At 50.5% G+C, this 19827-nt stretch overlaps 1 non-coding gene and 1 pseudogene across 1 annotated transcript; one reads left to right on the top strand and one right to left on the bottom strand.

Moving 5' to 3' along the window:
• Window positions 1–635: 635 nt before the first annotated feature.
• Window positions 636–19371, bottom strand: LOC115894299 (annotated as a pseudogene).
• LOC115894383 lies at window positions 3703–3812 on the top strand. Its single transcript, XR_004054513.1, has one exon. It is a non-coding gene; the product is annotated as a U6 spliceosomal RNA (small nuclear RNA).
• Window positions 19372–19827: the final 456 nt, after the last annotated feature.

Genomic DNA, 19827 nt, shown 5'->3' with positions numbered 1-19827 from the left:
TGTGGCCGGATCTCAGCTCACTGCAAGCTCCGCCTCCCGGGTTCACGCCATTCTCCTGCCTCAGCCTCCCGAGTAGCTGGGACTACAGGCACCCGTCACCTCGCCCGGCTAATTTTTTGTATTTTTAGTACAGACGGGGTTTCACCGTGTTAGCCAGGATGGTCTCGATCCCCTGACCTCGTGATCCGCCTGCCTCGGCCTCCCAAAGTGCTGGGATGACAGGCGTGAGCCGCCGCGCCCGGCCCCTTGTCTTATTCTTAAAGGAAGCTTTCAGCTTTTAAAACTAAGTATGATGCTAGCATTGGGAAGTGTTTTACATGCCCTTTATCAGGTTGAGCAAATTCCCTTTGATCCCTAGTTTGTTGACCATTTTTGTTATGAATGGATGTTGGATTGTGTCAAACACTTTTGTTGCATCTATTGAGATGATCATGTGGGTTTTTTCCTCCTTTTACTAATTTAATAGGATGTATTACATTGCCTAAATTTCATATATTGAACCAAGTTTGCATTCTTTGTTCTCTTGGCCAGTCTGGCTAAAGGGTTTTCAATTTTATCTTTTTTGTGGTTGTTGCTTCGTTTTTGAACATAAACTCAAGATTTTATTGTCTTCATAATAAAACAAAAGATGACACTTAGAACTGTATCACTTGGTCCTTTCCCTTTTTGTCTCTTCCCAGTTTAAAATGTTTGCATGTTTTAGGCCGGGGCGCGGTGGCTCAAGCCTGTAATCCCAGCACTTTGGGAGGCCGAGACGGGCGGATCACGAGGTCAGGAGATCGAGACCATCCTGGCTAACACGGTGAAACCCCGTCTCTACTAAAAATACAAAAACTAGCCAGGCGAGGTGGCGGGCGCCTGTAGTCCCAGCTACTCGGGAGGCTGAGACAGGAGAATGGCGTAAACCCGGGAGGCGGAGCTTGCAGTGAGCTGAGATCCGACCACTGCACTCCAGTCTGGGCGACAGAGCGAGACTCCGCCTCAAAAAAAAAAAAAAAAAAAAAAAATGTTTGCATGTTTTAGTAGGCAGCATTCTCTTAGATCTGCAGTTGGGCTCAACGCACTCAAGCCTTAGCACAATCTTCTTGGTAGTTTCAGCCTTTTTCCAGAAAATCGGCTTAGTCTGCCCACCATAGCCACTTTGCTTCCTGTCATAACCTGCTTACCCTGGGCGTACCAGGAATCCTTGCCCTTCTTGTACTGGGTCACTTTGCGGGGTTGGTGCTTGCCACACTTCTTACAGAGAGACTGGCGGGTTTTAGGAACATTTACCACATTTATATGAGCGCTATCGGCACTGAAAGCCAATTTTATCTATTCATAGGATCAACTTTTAGTGTCATTGTGTTTTGCTACTGTTTTTCTGTTCTCTATTTCTTTTATGTCTGCTCTAACCTATTATTCATTTCAAAGTGCTTCTAATTTCCCTTAGAATTTCCTCTTTGATCCATGGGTTATTTAGGAGTATGTTGCTTAATTTTCACAAATTTGTGAGTTTTTCAAATTTTCTTCTGTTTATTGATTTCTTTTTTTTTTTTTTTTTTTTTTTTTTTTGAGACGGAGTCTCGCTCTGTGGCCCAGGCTGGAGTGCAGTGGCCGGATCTTAGCTCACTGCAAGCTCCGCCTCCCGGGTTCACGCCATTCTCCTGCCTCAGCCTCCCGAGTAGCTGGGACTACAGGCGCCCACCACCTCGCCCGGCTAATTTTTTTGTATGTTTTAGTAGAGACGGGGTTTCACCGTGTTAGCCAGGATGGTCTCAATCTCCTGACCTCATGATCCGCCCGTCTCGGCCTCCCAAAGTGCTGGGATGACAGGCTTGAGCCACCACGCCCGGCCCTGTTTATTGATTTCTAATTTCATTCCACTGTGGTCAGAGAACATACTTTGTATGATTTCAATCCATTAAAATCTTATTTTTAATTTTTATTTTATTTATTTATTTTTTGAGACGGAGTCATATGTAAATATAATATCCTTTTTATGGATTGATCCTTTTATTATTATAAAATGTCCTTCCTTTCCTCTATTAACAACTGTATCTTAAAGTCTATTTCATCTGTTCTTATTATCCACTCTAACTCTCTCCTTTTTTCTTTTCTTTTCTTTTTCTTTTTTTTTTTTTAACCTGATAACAATCTAATTTGAATTATTGAAAACCATGCTTAAATAGTATCCAAAAATGTTGCTCCCAGGCCACTCCCTTTTCACCTCCTTTATGCTGTTCTTGTCACAGATTACCTCTTTGTACATTGTGTTCTCATCAACATAGATTTGTAATTATTACTTTATGCAGTTACCTTTAAATCAGCTAGGAAAAAGGAAGTTACAAGCAAAAAATAAGTTTATGCTGGTGCTCTGTGCTTCTTTATATGGATTTGAGGTTTTTTGTTTGTTTGTTTGTTTGTTTGTTTTCTGAGACAGAGTCTCACTCTGCCACCCAGGCTGGTGTGCAGTGGTTTGATCTCAACTCACTAAATCCCCTGCCTCCTGAGTTCAAGAGATTCTCCTGCCTCAGCCTCCCAAATAGTTGGGACTACAGGGTGTACCACCACGTCCAGCTAATTTTTGGTAAAGATGGGGTTTCACCATGTTGGTCAGGCTGGTCTCGAACTCCTGACCTCAGGTGATCTGCCCGTCTCAGCCTCCCAAAGTGCTGAGATTACAGGCATGAGTCACTGTAATCTGCCACCTTTTTATAATTTTGATCTCTTTATGCATATCCTCTATCTGGTGAGAGATTTCTTGTATACTTTAGTTTTTGGTATTTTTGTTTTGTTTTGTTTTGTTTTAGGCTGAGTTTTGTTCTCGTTGCCCAGGCTGGAGTGAGTGCAATGACACAATCCTGGCTCACCTCAACCTCTGCCTCCCAGGTTCAAGCAATTATCCTACCTCAGCCTCCCGAGTAGGATTACAGGCATGTGCCACCACACCCAACTAATTTTGTATTTTTAATAGAGATGAGGTTTCTCCATATTGGTCAGGCTGGTCACGAACTCCTGACCTCAGGTCATCCGCCCGCCTCGGCCTCCCAAAGTGCTGGGATTACAGGCGTGAGCCACCGCGCCCGGCTAATCATAGCTAATTTTAAGTCTTCATTTAGTAAGTCCAATGCCTGGGCTTCCTCAGGGGCTGTTTCTGTTGATTAAATTGTCTTCAATGTATGAGCATACTTTCTTGTTTCTTTGCATGTCTTACAACTTTTCGCTGAAAAGTAGACATTTAAAACAACACAGAGGCCGGGCACGGTGGCTCATGCCTGTAATCCCAGCACTTTCGTAGCCCAAGGTGAGCAGATCACTTGAGGTCAGGATGGCCAATATGGTGAAACCCCATCTCTATTAAAAATATAAAAATTGGCCGGGCGCGGTGGCTCAAGCCTGTAATCCCAGCACTTTGGGAGGCCGAGACGGGCGGATCACGAGGTCAGGAGATCGAGACCATCCTGGCTAACACAGTGAAACCCCGTCTCTACTAAAAATACAAAAACTAGCCGGGCGAGGTGGCGGGCGCCTGTATTCCCAGCTACTCGGGAGGCTGAGGCGGGAGAATGGCGCAAACCCGGGAGGCGGAGCTTGCAGTGAGCTGAGATCGGGCCACTGCACTCCAGTCCGGGCGACAGAGCGAGACTCCGCCTCAAAAAAAAAAAAAAAAAAAAAAAAAAAAAAAAAAAAAAAAAAAAAAAATATAAAAATTGTGCTCGCTTCGGCAGCACATATACTAAAAAAAAAAAAAAATTGGAACGATACAGAGAAGATTAGCATGGCCCCTGCGCAAGGATGACACGCAAATTCGTGAAGCGTTCCATAAAAAAAAAAAAAAAAAATATAAAAATTGGATCCAAGTGTGGCGGTGGGTACCTGAAGTTCCAGCTGTTCTGGAGGCTGAGGCAGGAGAATCGCTTGAACCCGGGAGGTGGAGGCTGAAGTGAGCTGAGATTGCGCCACTGCACTCCAGCCTGGGCGACAGAGCAAGACTTCGTTTAATATATATATATATATATATATATAAATGTAAAAAATATATATATGCATATACTTTTTTTTTTTTTGAGTCTCGCTCTGTCGCCCAGGCTGGAGTGCAGTGGCCGGATCTCAGCTCACTGCAAGCTCCGCCGCCCGGGTTCATGCCATTCTCCTGCCTCAGCCTCCCCAGTAGCTGGGACTACAGGCGCCCGCTACCTCGCCTGGCTAGTTTTTTGTATTTTTTAGTAGAGACGGGGTTTCACCGTATTAGCCAGGATGGTCTCGATCTCCTGACCTCATGATCCGCCCATCTCGGCCTCCCAAAGTGCTGGGATTACAGGCTGGAGCCACCGCGCCCGGCCGCATATACTTTATATATATAATAGGATATAGGCCTGGGTGCAGTGGCTCACACCTATAATCCCAGCACTTTGGGAGGTCAAGGCAGGAAGATCGCTTGAGCTCCAAAATTCAAGACCAACTTGGGCAACATAGCAAGATCCCATCTCTACAAAAAATACAAAAAATTAGCCAGGCATGGTGGTGCACACCTGTAGTCCCAGTTAGAGGCTGAGATGGGTGGATAACCTGAGCCTGGGGAGGTCGAGGCAACAGTGAGCCGAGATCTTGCCATTGCACTGCAGCCTGAGCAACAGAGCGAGGCTCTGTCTCAAAAAAACCAATCGTAAAAATAATAAAACAACATAATACGACAACTTTAGAAATTAGATTCTCTCCTCCCCTCCAGGATTTGTTGTTGTTCTGCTTGTGGTAGTCGAACACAGCTTCCCTTGTCAACGCCCTGCAGGTGTGGCCACAGTGACCACGTATTTCATGAGCTCTATTTTCACCCCTTCTCTTGGACACAAGTTCACTGATATGAAACCTGCTTCCCAGTTATCTTGGAGACAGTTTTGTCACGTGTTTTGCGTAATGCTGGTCTCTGTCCTTCTGGTAAGTACTTTGCTGTCAGGCCACTAGTCAGTGTCCTGTGGGGTTTGCTGTAGCAGAGCCCCCTCCTGGTCTCAAAGTCCATCCACTGCCATGGGCTTGCTTATGCCATGTTCACAGGTGACCCCAGTGTCTCTGGCTTAAAGCCACAGCTTGTTCTCACTCACATCACATGGCAGGGGTTGGCTGAGGTTCTCTCTTCCGTCTTTGCTTCAGGACCCAGGCTGATGGAATGACTGCTGCCTAGAACGTTGCGGGTCCTCCCAGAGGAGACACAGAGGCTCGGAGGGTCATGCAATAGTAAGTAAATGCTCTGGTGTAAAGGTGCCATGTAAATACCTCCTCTCATTCCTCATTGGCCAATATTGTTCACACGGCACCACCTCATGACTCCCTGCCATGGTCCCCCTCACGGCCATGATGGGACCAGGAAGTCCAGCCCCTCCCACACACCCGAAGATGAAGCAGAGCTGGGGAGCACTGCTAATTCCAAATCATCACCTTTATTCCCTGTGCCATAATCTTATTTATTGGGTTGGATAATTTATCCTCTAAATAACAAATCGTAATATTTAGTATAAATGGCCAGGCACGGTGGCTCAAGCCTGTAATCCCAGCACTTTGGGAGGCCGAGACGGGCGGATCACGAGGTCAGGAGATCGAGACCATCCTGGCTAACACGGTGAAACCCCCGTCTCTACTAAAAATACAAAAAACTAGCCGGGCGAGGTGGCGGCGCCTGTAGTCCCAGCTACTTGGGAGGCTGAGGCGGGAGAATGGCGTGAACCCGGGAGGCGGAGCTTACAGTGAGCTGAGATCCGGCCACTGGACTCCAGCCTGGGTGACAGAGCGAGACTCTGTCTCAAAAAAAAAAAAAAAAAAAAAAAAAAAATTTAGTATAAATGATTGTTTTCCACGTACATGATTTGGCAGCATGTGATTAAATTTTGCTATGATTTCTGCCAAATGAATGCTATTTGCCTTATCCCATGTGTGCGGTTGTTTGAATGGTCTTCCGAATCCTAGATACTGCCTCACCGGAAGCTGAGCCTGGTACAGGCAGAGCCCACAGGACACCCACAAGAGTCACGTGCCTGCCATTGACTACCTCTGGGCTATTTTTTTTTTTTTTTTTTTTTTGAGACGGAGTCTCGCTCTGCTGCCAAGGCTGGAGTGCAGTGGTGTGATCACAGCTCACTGCCATGAGTCTGGGAGCTTCGACCTCTGGAGCTCAAGCAATCCTCCCATCTCAGCCTCCCAAATAGCTGGGACCATAGGAGTGTGCCACCCCACCTGGCTAATTTTCGTAGTTTCTGTAGAGATGGGGTCTCACTATGTTGCCCAGGCTCGTCTCAAACTCCTGGGCTCAAGTGATCCTCTCACCTTGACCTCCCAAAGTGCTTGGATTAAGGCATGAGCCACCACACCTGACCATTTTTCTCATTTAAAACATTCTCTGCCAGGCACTGTGGCTCATGCCTGTAATCCGAGTACTTTGGGAGGCTGAGGCGGGTGGATCACTTGAGGTCAGGAGTTTGAGACCAGCCTGGCCAACATGATGAAACCCCATCTCTACTAAAATACAAAAATTAGCCATATGTGGTGGCAGACACCTGTAATCCTAGCTACTGGGGAGGCTGAGGCAGGATAATGGCTTGGACCCAGGAGGCAGAGGTTGCAGTGAACTGAGATCACACCACTGCACTCCAGCCTGGGTGATGAAGTAAGGCTCCATCTCAATAATAATAATAATAATAATAATAATAAATAGATTCTCAATGGAAGGTTCTTGGTATTAAGTGGAGACTAAGTGGAGGGCATGTATGTGAGTGCCAGCGGCACCCTCGGATGCTTCTCTCAAACCATGTGTATTCATGGCATGGACTGCCCTCTTTTTCACATTTTCTGTGTATTCATGGCATGGACTGCCCTCTTTTTCACATTTTCTGTGTATTCATGGCATGGACTGCCCTCTTTTTCACATTTTCTGTGTATTCATGGCATGGACTGCCCTCTTTTTCACATTTTCTGTGTATTCATGGCATGGACTGCCCTCTTTTTCACATTTTCTGTGTATTCATGGCATGGACTGCCCTCTTTTTCACATTTTCTGTGTATTCATGGCATGGACTGCCCTCTTTTTCACATTTTCTGTTGACTTTCATTGCTCTGTGCTGCAGATGTGCAGGTCATGCTAAGGCTGTGGGTAATCACCGCCATCCTCACTCCTCAACTGATCCTTCCGTGTTCAGAGAGGCTGAAATAAAAATGAAATTTATAAGCCTGGCCGGGCACGGTGGCTTACACCTGTAATCCCAACACTTTGGGAGGCCAAGGCAGGCGGATCATGAGGTCAGGAGATCGAGACCATTCTGGCCAACATGGTGAAACCCCATCTCTACTAAAAATACAAAAAAAAAAAAAAAAATTAGCCGGGCGTGGTGGCAGGCGCCTGTAGTCCCAGCTACTCAGGAGGCTGAGGCAGGAGAATGGCATGAACCCAGGAGGCGGAGGTTGCAGTGAGCCAAGAGCATGCCACTGAACTCCAGCCTGGGCGACAGAGTGATACTGTCTCAACAACAACAACGACAAAAGAAGAAGAAGAAGAAGGAGAAGGAGAAGAAATTTATAATTATTTGAGTATTATATATTATAAAGTAATCAGGATCTAGTTGTTTTGTTTTGCTTTTTTTCACCAATTGGAATAATTCACGTTTAATGTTTCCAAAGCTTTCTGCCTGCAACTTCTGCCCTGGAGATGAGAAATCTCTGGGGAGGAGGAGTTTGGAGGCCACCGTCTTGTGTTGGGGCACAGGTTGTTGAGATGACATTAGCACCCCCCACCCCCCGTCCTGCCTACTGGGCTAGTTTCCCCTCCAGGGGGTGACGTGGCAACTCCCAGAAGGACACAGCCTGCTGTCCCCACTCTAGTCGGAAAGCAGGAGTGAGACAGGTGGCCAGGACGAGACGCTGGGGCTGAGAGGCACTTTGCTGCCATCTGCTGGGGAGCCCGCGGCAGTAGCCGCCGTGGACCTTGTGCTGGTGGAAAGCACAAAACCACTGTCCATGTGAAGGCTGCCCGTGTCCTGGCAACGCCCCTGAGGGGTGGCCTTCTGCAACCACCCTCCTGCAGCCACCCTCCTGCAACTGCCCTCCTGTGGCCACCCTCCTGCAACCACCCTCCTGTGGCCACCCTCCTGCAACCACCCTCCTGTGGCCACCCTCCTGCGGCCACCCTCCTGCAGCCACCCTCCTGCAACCACCCAGGGAGCCACAAAGCCACTCTGCTGGTGCTGGCCTAGCCTCTGAGCCCATTGCGATGTAAGACAGCAGAGGACCGAATGGGGGGTGGCCCAGCATGCCCTGCTCAGCCTGGTCTTGGTGAATGGACTCCATCCAGCCTCCGTCCTCAGAGATGGCAGGTGGTGCCTCATCTTCCTGGCAGACCTGGAGGGAGTGTGGGTAGAGTGGGACCTAGTCAGGAGTCCAGGCCCGGAAGCCAAGGGCAGGCCCATGTCTCCACCACCCCACAGTCCAGCATCCTCAGACCAGGCCCAAGAGAAGCCCCACTCCTGAGCAGGGGGAGGAAAGGGGAGACCGGGAACTCAGGCAGCCGCCCTCTAGAGTGAGAAGGAAGGGCCCCAGCATTTCCCAGCTCTAGCCCCACTTGGCTTTCCGTCCCTTAGCTGTGGTCCCCAGGGGTGTGGCTTCCCCGGGGGCTGAAGCCCCTCAGCAAACACGCACAGGGCTCCAGGGTGGGGGATCAGACTCTGCCCCCAGAAGGCTCTGAAATGTGCTGGGATGGGACATGGTGGAGCTGCCCAGGTTTTCAGCAGGTCTGCGGGGCTGAGGCCTGCATCCCCTCGGAGGCTGACATGCGCTGTCTGGCACGGAAGGTGGATCTCCTCAGCTATGCCTTCTTTGTTCATTGGTTGGAAAACTTCGGCGATGATGAACTGCCCTCTCGTGCTGTTTAGTTACCCAGAGGCCCATTTGCATAGGAAAGACAGAATAAGCGTTGATTCTTTTCTTTTCTTTATCAATTTAAAGCATGTAAGCTTGTTGCTGGGATTCCCTAAGGATGATCAGTTACTTATTTTTTTTGACTCAGGGATTTAAGCGGGTGAGTTGAGGAAGCTCCAGCTGTCCCATCTTCCGAACGCGTTTCTAGGATGGCAAAGCCTCCTGTTCCGAGAGGGGAGAGCAGGAAGCCACTTCCCATAGATCACAGCCACCCTGTCCCTTCTGGGTGTCCTGCCTTGCCTCGAACTCCTGGCTCAAGTGGCCCCTTCCCTTTCCTTAGAGTGGGATGGATGCCTCCGGGAGAGAGGCTCCTTCTCCAGGTCAGCAGCTGCAGCAACCTGAGCATTCTCTCCTCACCTACAGCCCACAGCCCAGGCTTACGGTGAGACTCCAGTTCAGTGTGGGGGCTGCCAGGGAGCTGTGGGTTGGTCGGCTGGAATCAGCTGAGGCCCAGATCCAAGAAAGCCCTCTCATGCCAAGTCCAGGGAGGAGGAGCCTGTGGACAGTGCTGTCCCTGGGGAGGAGCCTGTGGACAGTGCTGTCCCTGGGGAGGAGCCTGTGGACAGTGCTGTCCCTGGGACCTGGTGGGCAAACAGGCTGGGGACGAGAGCTCGGGGCCCAGAGACCTGGATCCTGCCTGCATATGATCCAGTAGGGAGGGCAAGCTGGTCTGTCCCCCAGGCCCGGCCACCATGCTGGGCTGTCCCTAGAGGCCCTGGAGGACAGGTGCGATGCTCGGTGGGCTGTTTCCGCAATATACAAACATCAGTTGTATTTCATGCTAGCAGTAGGCAATCCAAACATGAAACTAAGCAAACAACTCCATACACAATAGCACTGCAAATAATAAAATACTTAGGAATAAACATAGCCAAAGAAAGGCAAGACTTGTATACTTAAGACTAGAAAACATTGCAGAAAGAAGTGAAGAGGACATGAATGAGTGGAAAGTCATCTCCGCATCACACCCCAAGCTGACCTGCAAATTCAGTGCGATCCCATCACAATTCCACCATCTCCTGCCTGGAGGCTGCCCCTCCCCACGTCCGCCCTCCGCCCAGGACACAAGACTGCTGGGTGGCCTTGTGTGTGTGTTGGGGTGGGAGGGCTCCACTTCTGTCTGTGGTGTGCAACCCTGCTCAGTGCATTCCTAGCACTGAAGAATGGCCTCTCCCCGGGAGAATGGCGTGAACCTGAGTGGCGGAGCTTGCAGTGAGCCGAGATGGTGCCACTGCGCTCCAGCCTGGGCGACAAGAGTGAGACTCCATCTCAAAAAAAAAAAAAGAAAAGAAAAGAAAAGAAAAGAAAAGAAAAGAAAAGAATGGCCTCTCCCAGGGCCCAGCAGTTTGGGCAGCCTTCTTTCTGAGGTAGGAGGCAGGACTCAACTCTAGAGGCAGGGTTTGGACACCGGACCAAAGTGAGGACTAGCTAAAACAGGTGTAATATGACGTTGTTTCGTTGGGACTTTTCAGAACCAGGTGAATACACAGCAGATAAAATACCTTGGATGCCAGGCGTGCTGGCTCACACCTGTAATCCCAGCACTTTGGGAGGCTGAGGCAGGAGAACTGCTTGAACCCAGGAAGCAGAAATGAAATTCCGTCTCAAAACACACACACACACACACACACACACACACACGCCTTGGAAACGGAGAAACCTGTTCTACCCTAACGGGAAGCAGCAGCCCTCCACCAGGCTCTGCCTGAGGTAGCAAGTGCCGGCAGGTCCAGCGACCTGCAGGGCCACCCTCTTTCCCACTGTCACCCCCCTGCCCACGCCGTGGTGAATGCTTTCTTTGTTAGCATTCCTTAGTCACCCTGTTTCCTGTTGGGACTCCACTGACAGACACACTGAGTCTCCATTCTTTGCATAGTTGCTCTTACATTTTCAACATGGATATTTGACAAAGTCCAGAGTCAATCTAAATCTCTACCCTCTTCCTGAAAAATACAAAGGCAGTAAAAGTTGTTTTTTTTTTTGTTTTTTTGTTTGTTTGTTTGTTTTTGTTTTGAGACTAAGTTTCAGTTTTGTCGCCCAGGCTGGAGTGCAATGGCACAATCTCAGCTCACTGCAACCTCTGCCTCCTCGGTTCAAGTGATTCTCCTGCCTCAACCTCCCGAGTAGCTGGGACTACAGGCACACACCACCACGCCCGGCTAATTTTGTATTTTTAGTAGAGACAGGGTTGCCCCATGTTGGCCTGGTTGGTCTTGAACTCCTGACCTCAGGTGATCTGCCCACCTCAGAGCCCCAAAGTGCTGGGATTACAGGCGTGAGCCACTGCACCCGGCCTGGATGTGCTAAACTCTTTTCCAAAGTGGTTGAACCACTGGTATTTCCATCAGCTCAGGGTGAGGGCTCTAGCTGCTCTACCTCCTCATCAACATTTGATATGTTTAGTCTTTTAACATTTTTAGGCATTCTAGTGGGTGCATGATGGTGTCTCACTGTAGTTTTAATTTATATCTTCCTAATGACCAGTGTTCTTGTGCATCTTTTTATGTGCTGTTCACCACCATAGATCTTCACTGGTGAAATGTCCGTTGAAACCTTTTGTCTATTTCTAAATTGGATTATTTCTGTTTATTGAGTGCTGGGGGTTCTTTGTATATTCTGGATACAGGTCCTTTACCAGTTACGTGATTTACAAGTATTATTCCCAGTCTGTGGCTTGTCTTTTTATTGTCCTAACAGTGTATTTTAAAGGGCATAAGTTCCTAATTTTGATGAAGTCCAATTTATTGATCTTTTTCTTCTATAGATCATGATTCTAGTGTTATATTTCAGAAATATAACTCAAAATTGACAAAGATTTTTCTCTTACGTTTTCCTTTAGATGGTTTATCATTTTAGATTCCAGTTGTGATCCATTTTGGGAGAATTTTTGTACATGGCGTGAGATTCATTTTTTGCGTCTAGATATTGAAAAGATCATTATTGCTTCACTGAAGTGCTTCCTTACCTTTACTGAAAATCAAATGACAATAGACGCACAGGTCTATTTCTGGACTCCGCTGATCTGTGTTTCTGTGTTAATATCAATACCTCACTGTCTTGATTACAATAGACTTGCAATAGGCCTTCAAGTCAGATGGCGGATGGCCCCTCAATTCACTTTTCTTTTTCAAGGTTGTTTTAGCTGCTCTTGGTCCTTTGCATTTCCATGTTAATTTTAGAATCAGCTTGTCAATTTCCACACAAAAAACCCTACTGGAATTCAGGTTGGGTTGCACTGACCTGCAGTTCCAGTTCGAGGCTGTATCTCAGCAAAGTCGAGTCTCCCAGGGCATTGTCAAGGTCTCTCTCCACATGGATTTCGGGGTTAAATTTCTTTCATCGATGTTCGGTCATGTTCAGCGTTCAGGTCTTGCACATCTGATCAGAATTATTCATATTCATATTTTTGATGTGATTTTAAGTGATGTTTTGAATTTCACTTCATAATTGTCCATTATTAGAATATAAAGTACAGCTGATTTTTATATCTTGAACTTGTTTCCCACAGTCTTGCTAAACTCAATAGTTCTAGTTGCTTTTCTGTGGATTCTATCACATTTTCTACATGGGTAATCATGTCAATGGCAAGTAAGGACAGTTTTACTTCTTCCTTTTCAATATGGATGCCATTTGTTTGTTCATTTATTATTTATCTTTTTTTTTTTTTTTTTTTTTTTTTGCCACTGGCTAGAAGCTTCAATACAATGTTGCCCTTTTTCCTGATCTTAAGGAAAAGCATTTGGTTTTCATCATTAAATATGATGTTAGCTGTAGAGTTTTCATAGATGCCCTTTATCCGGTTGAGGATGTTCTCTCTTCTTCAATTTTTTGGAAGCGTTTTTACAGAATTGTTATTGTTTTTCCTTAAATGGGACATTGAGTTTGCAGTAAGCCATGATGGCCCACTGTACTCTAGCCTGGATGACAGAGGAAGATCCCATCTCTTAAAAAAAAATGCAGGTTCTGGACGGATATGGTGGCTCAGGCCTGTAATCCCAGCACTTTGGGAGGCCGAGGCAGTTCACCTGAGGTCGGGAGTTCGAGACCAGCATGGCCAACATGGTGAAACCCCATCTCTACTAAAAATACAAAAATTATTCGGACCTGGTGGCATGCACCTGTAATCCCAGCTACTCGGCAGGCTGAAGCACAAGAATTGCTTGAACCCGGGATGGGGAGGTTGCAGTGAGCTGAGATCGTGCCAGAGCACTCCAGCCTGGATAACAGAGGGAGATTCATCTAAAAATAAAAATAAAAAATGCAGGTTCTATCAGTGGGTTTTCCATGAAAGGGTCACTTATGCAAAGTGACCCCCAAGTGAGGACGGAGCTGAGAAACCAAAGAATGAGACCGATTCAGTGTGTCAGGAGAGGGCGCTGTGCCGGGGAACCTGCCGCCAGGAGTATGTGGCCGCGGGTGGAACAGGTGCAGCTCTGCACCATTGCTCCCCAGACCCAGGGCTCAGCTTCTGTAGGGAATGGGTCTGCGTGCTACTCACAGGCAAGAATGCATCATTGCCTGTAATCTGTGTCATAACACCAAGGCTGCTTTGATGGAAAGGCAGGATTCATAGCCAGTGCATGTTCTTACACTAAGGACAGTAGATACGGCAGGAATCAGGGGGCATTCCCGGGACTGCGGCTCATCAGAAGTCTGCACAGTAGATTAGAACCTAACATGGAGTCACTTCTGTCTCCACAGTGGGTCTGCGCTGGGTCTCTAGAGTCTTCATTTCAGAAGTTCAAGGGTGAGGCCCTCGCTCCTAGTTCACGGAACACACATTAAGAGGCTTCCGCTTTTGCTAATGAGCTGTGTCCATTATCCTTTGGGAGGGAGTCTGTCTTTTCTCTCTAGCTGCTTTCAAACTTTTTTTCTTTTTTGGTTTTCGGTTTTCTGCAATTTCACTCCAATGTGTTTTGATGTGGATGCTTTATTTGCCGTACCTGGGTTTTGCCATGCCTGTTGGATAAGTGGTTCACGTTTTTAATCTATTTGGAAAACAATTATCAGCTGCTATTTCTTCAACACGTGCTCATCTTATTCCAGGATCTTCTTACAGAACTCCAGTTAGACTGATGCTAGATATTTTCTGTTCTGCCTCCCAACCTCTTTCATACTTCCCATCTCTGGGATGAATTCTGAGTAATTTATTTAGCTCTACCCTTTAATTCAGCAATTCTTCAACTATGACTAGTCTGCTGTTTAACTAGCCCATTGAGTTTTAAATATTATTAGTATTATTAGAAATTCTAGGGAGGGGGGAGGAGGGAGGGATTGCATTGGGGAGTTATACCTGATATGAATGATGAATTGATGGGTGCTGACGAGTTGATGGGTGCAGCACACCAACATGGCATAAGTATACATATGTAACAAACCTGCATGTTATGCACATGTACCCTAGAACTTAAAGTATAATAAAAAAAAAAAAAGAAAAAAAAAAAAAGAAATTCTATCAAATGTCTTTAAAATCTTCTCGCTCTTTTTAGCTAGAATTTTACTTTTCACATTATAAATTTGTTGTGTCATAAACATTTTAAACATACTTACTATGTATTCTTTATTGAATAATTCCAGTATCCTACATCCTTCAGGTTCCAGTTCTGCCCTTGTTCATGATGCTTGTTTCCATGCGTCTTATAACTTTTGACTGTATCATATTGGAAAGCCCAAGGGCTTTTATCTGAAGCCTGGGAAGCCTTGGTTGGGGGCAAGACCTCCAGATAAGATTATATTGGCTCATGCCAGGTACCAGGCAACAACCAACCTGGGGCCATGGTGATGTAATTCGTCCACACAGGGTTCTTCAGACCCTACAGGGGGATGGCCTGAATTTGTAAAGCTCGGTGGAAACGCTTTACTGCCAGAGCCCAGGCAGGATCCAGCGTTTCCCTTCTGTGGCTGGATCATTGGAGAACCCACGTTCTTGCTGGGTGCAGCCCTTTGAGGATCCGGATGCCACAGAGGCCTCTGCCTGTACGGCCCGCATCCCCGCCTCCTGTTCCTGAGGACCTTTAAAACCCTAGGCTTAGGGTTTCCAGGATCAGCAAATTCCTTGGGAAGTGTCAGCTCAGTCGCTGCACTGAGGCCCCCCTTTATCTTTCAGCCTGGGGGTTTCCTTGTCTTTGTGGTAACGTGAGGAATGCACCTGAGAAGCTATTTAACTTTTACCTGGATTTACGCGGAGGAGTTTTCAGGATCTCTTGGTCCGTCTGCACTGCTGCTGAGGAGCTGCCACCGTGAAGGCAGCTGCCGTGGCCGGTCCTCCAAGATCCCCCTGGGGGTCTGTGTGCCCCCCCCAGCTGCTGCAGACGCTCACCTGTGCCCTCCTCCAGAACGCTGCCCTTGGCTGACAAGAGCTGCTCATTCAGAGATGCCTGAGGACCACGTGCCACCCCACAGGCAGCTCAGACCCATGTCTGGGCAGGAGCGAGAGCCTCTGCGCTGTGCCCCTGCCTCTCAGATGTCTGTGGGGCAAGGCTATGGCTCCAGCCCCCTTTGCCAGCTCCTTGCCCTCCCCACTTGTTGCACCCCTTTCCCGAGAGTTCTCCAGAAACCATGTGCAGCTGAGGCACCGCCTTGGGGAGCCTGCCTGGGACAGGGGACACAGACGTGGTCCTGGGGCACAGATGCCACAGTTGCTCAGAACACCACCGACTGCCTGGTGATGCTGTCAGCCTGGCATCCATGGCAGCGCAACCGCTGGAGCTCCCACCTGTTGAGACATGCTGGCAGTGGGAGGGAAGGTGGGGGCAGCGGCCAGAAGACCCTGACCACGGGGGCCCGTGAAGCTGGCTCATGGAGCGCCGCGTCCTGACAGGAGGCACAGATGGGCAGCCTGTGAGGGGCTGCTCAGTACACTGGTTCTCACACTCAGGCACACGGCAGCCCCTGGAGGGCTCCTTAAAGCATAGCTGGCTGAGCCCCAGGCCCAGGATTTCTGACTCAGTTGGTCTGGGCCAGGGCCAAGGCTCTGCCCCCACAAGCTCCCAGGTGGTCCCGAGGCACACTCAGAGGACCACTGGCTTAGCACACAGCACCCACGGATTTTAAAACAAGTGAGCAAGTCCAGGCCCACTGCTCTGATGGAAAACACAACTGCTTGCTTTGTTTCCTTATATCAGCCAGTTCTCAGAGCCAGAGCCCATAAATGGAAAGAGGGGCCAGGGCCCCTTGTGAAAGGCCTCACGCCTCCAAGTGTGGACAGCAGTGACCCCCAGCCCCTCACCCAGGGACCCAAAGATGCTTATCTGGACGACTGTGCCCTGGGGAGAGGAAGACGCCCAGATCAGGGTCTGAGTGGACGCTGACACCTGGGGTGCAAAGCACCCTCAGAGGCTCTCATCTGGGTAGGGAATATGGGGTCAGGAAGGACATGGAGTCCTGGCCCAGGCCTCAGCCCATCATTTCCCAGCCCAGGACTGTGCAATTGGAACTGGCGTGCTCAACAGCGGGCAAATCCTCACGTGGGCTTTTTGGCCCATGGAGTAAAAATCACTGTAGTAGGAAAGACCAAATGGAAGCCTTAGAAAGTGCCCCTAGCTCCAGCCAAGGAAATAAAACAATACGACATCCTGGTCAAAACAGCAGCGTCAGCAACACCTCCGATAGCTAAAGGGTACGGGGTGATGGTCACCATCTTCCCACTTAATTTGCTGGTCAGGTCCCTACAAGAGCTGGGTGGACTGTGGTGGATGGCGGCTGAGCCACAGCATCCCCCGGCAGCGCCGACTCCAGCCGCTGTGCTGTCTGTGGTCTTTCCTGGAGCAGACTTACAGCCTCACATGGTGTTTCTGTGGCTCCTGGCTGGGCAAAGGGCTCTCCACTGCACCAGGAAGAGGTCAGGGCAGTTCCCACTCACACGGGGTGGACAGCGGCGCACAGACATGCAGACACACAGACAACTGACCAAAGCACAAACACAAGTCCGCTTACTGACAGCATCGCACCCACCAGGCCTGGCAAGCGGGAAGTGGCGGGCGTTCTGAATGTCCTGTTAGGACACGGGCACTCCAGGGCAGGAGAGAGGCTGAGCCAAGGTTCAGGGACTGGTCACGTCATGAAGGTTTTAGGAGTCCAGAGATCTGGGCATGTTAGGACGTCCTGTTCAAGGTCAAGAACAAGCTTAGAGCCTTGCATTTCCTACCACCAGGAAAAAGCTGGCAGATGGCAGGCCTCTGGGTTCTGGACACAGCACGATGATGCCAGACACGGCACGATACTAGACACGGCACAATACCACACACGGCACGATACCAGATGTGGATCTCTATCGGTTAGCACAGAGGCTTCTCGTTTTGAGTGGGGCCCAGGAAAAGGAAGGGAAGCGCAGTTGGTGAGGCTGTGGAACGAAGTCCTGCCACTCAGGTCCCGCGAGCTAACAGAGCTCTTGCACGGGGAGTACCTGCCGCAGGTGGGGAAGGATGCATCAAGGGGTCTCCGGCAAGGCTCAAAAGAGCTGCAGCACAGGCCCTAAGTGTTGAAGCAAGGAGGTCCCGACTGCAACAGAGAACTGCAGACTGTTCAGAGAAGTTTCTGGGGATGGTGTAGCCATAGCTCCCACCAGAAGCCAGTGCCACAGGACCCACCCAGGCTAAGGTCAGTGGCACAGTGAGGATCAGGGTAAGGAGCAGTGCACAGCCGGGCACCGGCCATGAGAGCCAGAGGGCTGCACGGGCAGGTGGCCCAGCTTCCAGCTTGCCTGCTGGTCAGGCCACAGCCTTGGGGGTCCCTGTGACTGCGTGGGGGTCAAGCCCGGCCTGCTTCATGGCGGTTGGGTTCGTGGTGGTCGGACCACTCCACTTGGGCTGGCCCTGGAGTCAGGGGTGGGGGCAATCCCTGGCCTCTCATGAGGAGAGAAGAGCAGCTCACAGTAAGGACACACGTGGACAGGGCTGGGGAAGGGCTCGGCTGGACGGTCAGGGCCTGAGAAGGGCAAGGCTGGAAGACAGACTGAGGAATGGAACTGCCGGGTGGACACCGGCGTGGGGACTTGTGGGTGTTCACCAGGGGCACCGGCTACAGAGCAGGCACCACAAGCCAATGACACGGCCGGCGAAGCAGCGTGGGTGCGCCCACACGGCTCCCGCCTGGAGCAATGGAGGACCAGACGGAGCCGAGCACCAGACCGCAAGCCCAGCTCCTCTCGGCAGCAGCACACCCTATCCTCTGGCAATAAAGACCACCAGGGACCCTGGACACAAAACCAGCCAGAGACCAACCGGCCACTGGGAGGTAAACTCAGCCCTGGAGGTCCCTTCCCCTTGGAGAAACAGCTGGTATTCCAGGCACGGACCCGCCTTTCCAGCCCACAGTGCCTCTGCGCCTGCCCTGGGAGACCGGCTCCTGTGTAATGGCCCCAGGGCCCGACTGCTTCTGGCAAAGGGGTGCAGAGGGAGTGGGAGCACAGGCGCCGCAGAGCTCAGCGTCTGTGAGCTTCTTGGAAAGAGCCACTGCCACTGTCCTGACACCACCCCTCTGGGACTGTGGTGGCCCTGTCCTAAGTTGCCCCAGAGGACCGCATGGGTCTGGGGACCAAGGGGTAGAGGCAGGAGTGGCCGCCCACTCACCAGCTCCCAGTGACCCACTGACAACATGTGCTTCCTTTCCCTGTAACTCTAAGCTGTGAGCGCTCAGAGGTCCTAAAACCCAGCTACCTGAGACTGAGTGAGGCGCTGCGCCGCTCGATGGCTGTGGGTCACCTGGCTGGGGCCGCTCCTGTTCCAGCGGACCAGCAAGCAGAGCACCCACCACTGGGCCGGGGCGGGGAGGATAGAGCACTGCAAGAGCGAGAAGACCAGGATTCGGACTCCAGGGTGAGGGCCTGGGTCCCACCAGCAGAAGAGAGGTGAAGGCTGGGCACAGTGGCTCACGCCTGTAATCCCAGCACTTTGGGAGGCCCAGGCAGGGAGGATCACTTGAGGCCAGGAGTTTGAGACCAGCCTGGCCCACATGGTGAAGCCCCGTCTCTACTATAAATACAAAAATTAGCTGGGCGCACACCTGTAGTCCCAGCTACTTGGGAGGCTGAGGCAGTAGAATCATTTGAACACAGGAGGAGGAGGCAGCAGTGAGCCGAGATCACAACACCACACTCTAGCCCGGGTGACAGAGCAAGACTGCCTGAAAAAAAAAAAAACCAAGAGTATCGGCTGAGCCTGTGCCAGCGGCTGCTGCAGGCTGGGGTTGGCCCCACTTCCTTCCTCCCCTAAGTCTTCCCAGAAACTGCCAATAATTGGAAGCCTGGAGAAGCCCATCCAGGTGGAATACCTGGAGCGTGATGGACACGGGGCCGAGAGGCACGGCGGACTGTCATGGAGGCCCTCACACTGGCCCACTGCCTGCATGGCGGACTGTCGTGGAGGCCCTCACACTGGCCCACTGCCTGCATGGCGGACTGTCGTGGAGGCCCTCACACTGGCCCACTGCCTGCATGGCGGACTGTCGTGGAGGCCCTCACACTGGCCCACTGCCTGTGGCCTCTCCTCTGGAGGGCTGCCCGGCCAGCAGGAACCAACTGACCAGGGGCCATGTAGCACCCTCCCCAGAGGCCAGGGGGCCACAGCCAGTGACTGATATGGGAGCATGCTAGACCCTGCCTCAGACGAGAAACAGCCCCTCCTAGTGCAGGGGTGGGGCTGGGGGACCGGTCAGCACCTGACCAGCAGCAGGCCCCAGCAGGCCCGGCCTCAGTGTGGCCACCACCCTGCCCTACACTGCACCCTCTGCCCAGGGTCTCTCGGCCGCCCTCCTGCTGGCACCTGGTCTCTGTTGCACACAGACGTCTGTCCCTGGCAGGCCATAGTGGCTGAACTCAGAGCCTGGCCCCCGGGGCTGCAATGTCCACCCTATCCCTGACACACACCTGACCCCAAGACAAAAACACAAAGG

The sequence above is a fragment of the Rhinopithecus roxellana genome, chromosome 17 (assembly GCF_007565055.1).
Source record: "Rhinopithecus roxellana isolate Shanxi Qingling chromosome 17, ASM756505v1, whole genome shotgun sequence".
Taxonomy (NCBI): Eukaryota; Metazoa; Chordata; class Mammalia; order Primates; family Cercopithecidae; genus Rhinopithecus; species Rhinopithecus roxellana.
The sequence above is the reverse complement of the archived record's forward strand: the minus strand, read 5'-3'. Positions and strand labels throughout refer to the sequence as shown.